Source organism: Conger conger, chromosome 7 (assembly GCF_963514075.1).
Source record: "Conger conger chromosome 7, fConCon1.1, whole genome shotgun sequence".
Taxonomy (NCBI): Eukaryota; Metazoa; Chordata; class Actinopteri; order Anguilliformes; family Congridae; genus Conger; species Conger conger.
Window position 1 is genome coordinate 39430740 of NC_083766.1, and position 6000 is coordinate 39436739.

The following is a 6000-nucleotide window of genomic DNA, read 5'->3' on the forward strand; positions in this document are numbered from 1 at the left end:
TTTTCCCACATTTTGTTATGTTACAGCCTTATTCCAAAATGGAATAAATTCATTTTTTTCCTCAAAATTCTATACACAACACCTCATAATGACAACATGAAAGAAGTTTTGAAATTTTTGCAAATGTATTAAAAATAAAAACTAAGAAATCACATGTACATAAGTATTCACAGCCTTTGCTCAATACTTTGTTGATGCACCTTTGGCAGCAATTACAGCCTCAAGTCTTTTTGAATATGATGCCACAAGCTTGGCACACCTATCTTTGGGCAGTTTCGCCCATTCCTCTTTGCAGCACCTCTCAAGCTCCATCAGGTTGGATGGGGAGTGTCGGTGCACAGCCACTTTCAGATCTCTCCAGAGATGTTCAATTGGATTCAAGTCTGGGCTCTGGCTGGGCCACTCAAGGACATTCACAGAGTTGTCCTGAAGCAATTCCTTTGATATTTTGGCACGGTCGTTGTCCTGCTGAAAGATGAACCGTCGCCCCAGTCTGAGGTCAAGAGCGCTCTGGAGCAGGTTTTCATCCAGGATGTCTCTGTACATTGCTGCATTCATCTTTCCCTCAATCCTGACTAGTCTCCCAGTTCCTGCCGCTGAAAACAGCATGATGCTGCCACCACCATGCTTCACTGTAGGGATGGTATTGGCCAGGTGATGAGCGGTGCCTGGTTTCCTCCAAACATAACACCTGCCATTCACACCAAAGAGTTCAATCTTTGTCTCATCAGACCAGATAATTTTGTTTCTCATGGTCTGAGAGTCCTTCAGGTGCCTTTTGGCAAACTCCAGGCGGGCTGTCATGTGCCTTTTACTAAGGAGTGGCTTCCGTCTGGCCACTCTACCATACAGGCCTGATTGGTGGATTGCTGCAGAGATGGTTGTCCTTCTGGAAGGTTCTCCTCACTCCACAGAGGAACACTGGAGCTCTGACAGAGTGACCATTGGGTTCTTGGTCACCTCCCTGACTAAGGCCCTTCTCCCCCGATTGCTCAGTTTAGACGGGCGGCCAGCTCTAGGAAGAGTCCTGGTGGTTCCAAACTTCTTCCATTTACGGATGATGGAGGCCACTGTGCTCATTGGGACCTTCAAAGCAGCAGAAATTTTTCTGTTGCCTTCCCCAGATTTGTGCCTCGAAACAATCCTGTCTCGGAGGTCTACAGACAATTCCTTTGACTTCATGCTTGGTTTGTGCTCCGACATGCACTGTCAACTGTGGGACCTTATATAGACAAGTGTGTGCCTTTCCAAATCATGTCCAATCAACTGAATTTACCACAGGTGGACTCCAATTAAGCTGTAGAAGGTTGATCAGTGGAAACAGGATGCACCTGAGCTCAATTTTGAGCTTCATGGCAAAGGCTGTGAATACTTATGTACATTTCTTGCAAAAATCTCCAAAAAACTTTTTTTACGTTGTCATGATGGGGTATTGTGTGTAGAATTTGGAGGAAAAAAATGAATTTTATCAATTTTGGAATAAGGCTGTAACATAACTAAATGTGGAAAAAGTGAAGCGCTGTGAATACTTTCCGGATGCACTGTATATTAGTAGTAACCAAGTAACTATTAAGACACTAGAATGTCAATATAGTGCTCTGATTCCAACACAATGTACAGTCCCCTCCAATAGTATTGGAACAGCAATTCCTTTGTTTTTGCTATACACTGAATTGACTTTGAGGTCAAAAGATGTAAATGGGACGACAGATCCGAATTTTAGCATTTAGTTCCTGGTATTTTTGTGGTATTTACAACTCATCACCATTTGTATCAGACCGCTCAATTTTTATGTGAGCAAAAGTATTGGAACATGTGACTGGCAAGTGTTTTTGTTGCCCAGATGTATCCTGTTAGATTGATTACTTAAACAATAAATAGTTCTGAATGTCTACTTGGTTTTAGACATGGATTTGGCCTGTGAAGACAGAAGACTTTGGGGATTCTATAAAGATAAACCAACATGAAGACCAGCGAGCTGTCTTTGGGAAAAAAGCAAACCATTTTGAAGCTAAGAAAAGAGACAAACATTGGGGATAGCTTGTACAACAACTTGGAATGTCCTGAAAAATAAAAGAAACGCTGGCATACTGAGCAACAGACAATTGCAGCTGATGACAGAAACATTGTGAGAACTGTGCAAAACCCAAAACATTGGTCTGTTACATCACAAACAATCTCCACATGGCAGGGGTGAAGGTATCTCAATGAACCATTCAAAGAAAACTTAGAGAGCAGCAATATAGAGGCTATACCACAAGATGCAAACCACTCATCAGTAGTATGAATCAGAAGGCGAGATTACAATTTGCAAAGAAGTACAGAGATGAGCCACAAAAGTTCTGGAACCAACCAGGGGAGGAGCTTTGCATTTTTAAGCTCCTGCTGTAGGTTTGTTAGGGGAATTAGGTTGTGGACTCAGGAGAGGAGTGTCACACTGTTAGAGGGTCAATAGCCAAAGCCTATGTAAAGAACAGTAGTTATTTGATAAATGTTTGTTTTTTTGTTTGTTTGTACATTTGTTAGTCATTTGTAAATAGACCACTGTGAATATATGCACAATTGAAAATAAAAATAAATAAATAAACGCTGCGCTGGTCGTGGCTCTTGAGATTTTGGGCTCCTTCTCCTTCCCTCTCCAACTCCACTGTCGGGCATCTTACCACATTCATCTTTTAATCTCAACCCCAAATGTATTCAGTGTATTCCAAAAATAAAGGAATTGGCCTTGCTGTTCCAATACCTTTGGAGGACAGTGTGAAAATATTGTAATTTGTCATCATCACACTGTGCCTACATTACAATGTTACAATGTTAACCCTAACTTGGGATATGACAAATTATCAGTTTTTGTAAACAATTACCATCCCATTCCTGCATTGCTCCCTGTTTTCTGCACTTCTGTGTTTTGTCTGTACTCCTGTTCCATAGCTCTCACCTCTATCGTTCGTCTCGTTGTCCCGTTACCTTTGTCATATCCTGTGTTGCGTCCTGTTTGGCGTTTTCTGTTTCATGTCATGTTTTATCTGGACTCCCACTCCGTAGCTGTCTCACTCCATTAATGTTTTTCACCTGTGTCATTTCCTCATCCTCATTTTCACACCTGCTTGTCATTTCAGTTTATCTACTTCTATATATTCAACACAAAATCTAAGTTTAAAGTGAGAGATAATGTCATAATGGTTGGCAAAAGCCGAAAAAGACAGGAAATTCACAGAAGCACGGACAACATTATCTTGACCTATGCACTGACAAGGCTTCCAACACACAATGCATTAATACCTGCTATGAGTACTGTAACTATGGTGGTCTACTTCAAACAACATGTACTACTGGTCATGCCGAGGATTCAATCAAATATTCTCTTTGAATCAACAACCAAATAGATTATTTTCAAAGGAATGCAGTTGATTCATTTTTATAAATAAATCAGGTAAGTATTTCATTTTACTTAAAATGTACCAATTACGTGTCTTGTTACTTTATAGTAATTGATGCTCTGATGAAGAAAGAAAATCTCTGTCACATTCAAGGTATGACAATGAGAATAATAGATAGTCATAGAGGAATATCAAAATCCATTTCAGTCAGTATATATCTCCATATCTTCATTTGAAATACACATGTATTTCTAAATGTTAAACTGTTCAATTTAATCTAGTCTTGAATAAGACGTATGTAGGCTTTATTAATAAAGTGAAGTAGTTTCTCTATCATTATGGGTACTCATTAAATAAAGTAAATTCATATTTCACCCCAAAATGATAATGTCTTAGCTGTTATCTTTGTTCCTAACAGCTAAATTAATCCATATTGCATAGTAAATTCTTAATATCAAAATCAATTGAAAAAATATTAACAGACTCAGGGATATGAGAAAAACGGGGCAAATCCAAAATGTAATCCAGGGACAGGCAATGGTCGAAATCCAGGCAGACAGGTACATGCAGGGCAGGCAGAGTGTAATGTTCACTAATCAAGGAGACAGAACAACCAACGAAAGTACAAAACGAGATCCAAAAACACAGAAAGCCCAAAGCCAGGCAGATGTCAAAACCAGAAAAATCCAAAAAGAGTAAAACCAGACAGAATAATACAAGGGCAGATGTACGGGGAAGAGGAGGCTAGAACCAGGGGCAACGAATACAAGGGCAGAAACTCAGAAACAGGAAGAGACGAACTAGCAGTGAAACTGAAATGGACAGGTATAAATACACAGGGGAATGAGACAACCTAGGCGGGACATTTGAGTGAGGGTGGTCTAACAAATAAACATCAGGTGAGACACATGAAAGGGCAATCATACAGTGACAAGGGAGGAATAAAAATGTGGGACTGGATTCACATTGACACACATCGTAATACAAATGGCTCCGGATTAGGGAGTAGACAATTGCACAAACTTAAGGAATGTAGTGATAGTTAGAGACCAGGTGCGAACACTTCGCTGAATTAAGGCAGGCAATCAGAGATAGCACAGAGAGGTGGAGCTCTAGAGCAGTGCAGAAATAGAGAATGTTAATATGTTAGTTATGTGATTAAATTATAAATACCAAAAACTAGTGAATGTTAGTTTGTTAGTTAGACGAACATATTAGTGTGTAAATATAATTAGTACTGTACAAAATCTATGTTAGTTGATACTAGTAGATTAGTGGTATCTACATGAACGGAGAAAAATCAGGAAGTAAGAAAAAAAGGAGACTGGAAACTTCCGAAAAACCCGAATAGTGATTCACGCAGACAGGGAAGTGACTCGGGCTCAGAGTTACATAAAGGCACAGACATCACAGGGGATTACAGGTGCAATGAATTATGAATGTAAACAGAAAACCAGACATGATAACGAAAAATAATAACTTTACAAAAAATACAAGACAAACCTCAGGAACATTACAATTAATGACTAATATAATTTGTATTTGACCATTTAAAAACAAAAGAGCACCGTAAGCAGTTTAAGACTGTTACCTATCAAATACATAATGGCCTTTACCCGTAAACGTCACAGCAGCAAGAGCTGCAATGAAGAGCCAACAAGCCTTGAACCCCTCAAATCACATTCTTTTGCGCCTTTTCCTGACCGAGTCAAAAAAGAAATAGTTGAAGTTAAGGTAATTGTCCGGAAGCATGGATTTACTTTCTATAACTTGCTACCCAGGACCATGTAAATATTATGATACTAACTACAACACATGCTAGATGCCGAAAGCTGATCGTCTTAGAAACACATTCAGTTATTTCCACAGGGTCAGTCTGTGTGTGAGTGGCAGCAATTATTTCCACTGCCAATTAAGTCACTCGCAGTTGCTGTTGCTTCTCAAATCAGCACCTTGTAATATGACAAAGTTAACCTTAAAATATCTGCTTGTTTGGAACGCAAGATAAATTTGAATCTGCAATTTCTTTGCTTATATAATGTAGAATACTGCATTAGTGTGACCACTGATATAAAGATGCCTGTAATCAGTAAATAGTGTTACATACACCAGTTAGCCACAACCTTAAAACCACCTGCTTAAACCAGTTTTTTCATGATTAAAAATGCTTTAAACTGTATAAACTATAAACACTTAATATTTCATTATATAATATGTGGACTTATATAAGCAGGTAATCATAAGTGAATTGTATTGAAAAGTAACATTTTTAAATGAAAATGGAAATCTTGTAAGCTCATTGGGCTGAGGAGTGCATTGTTTTGTTATTTAAATATCTTGCTATGTAGTGGTGTTCATGGTCATGTCTTACAGGTGCTCCAGGACGTAGAATCTTAAAAAAATAAAGACCATATTTAAAAATGCATCCATCTAATCCTACATCAGTTTCACCCTTCTTCCCTCCATTGGAATTAAATGGCACTGCATGTGGTGAAAGTTCTGTAGTTGCCCGAAGTTAAAAAAACAAGGATAAAAACAAACTTATTTTCATTGTGATCAATTCAGGTCAGTTGGTTTTTTCATTTACTAATGGTTAAGGTTAGGATTTGGGGAGCTCCAG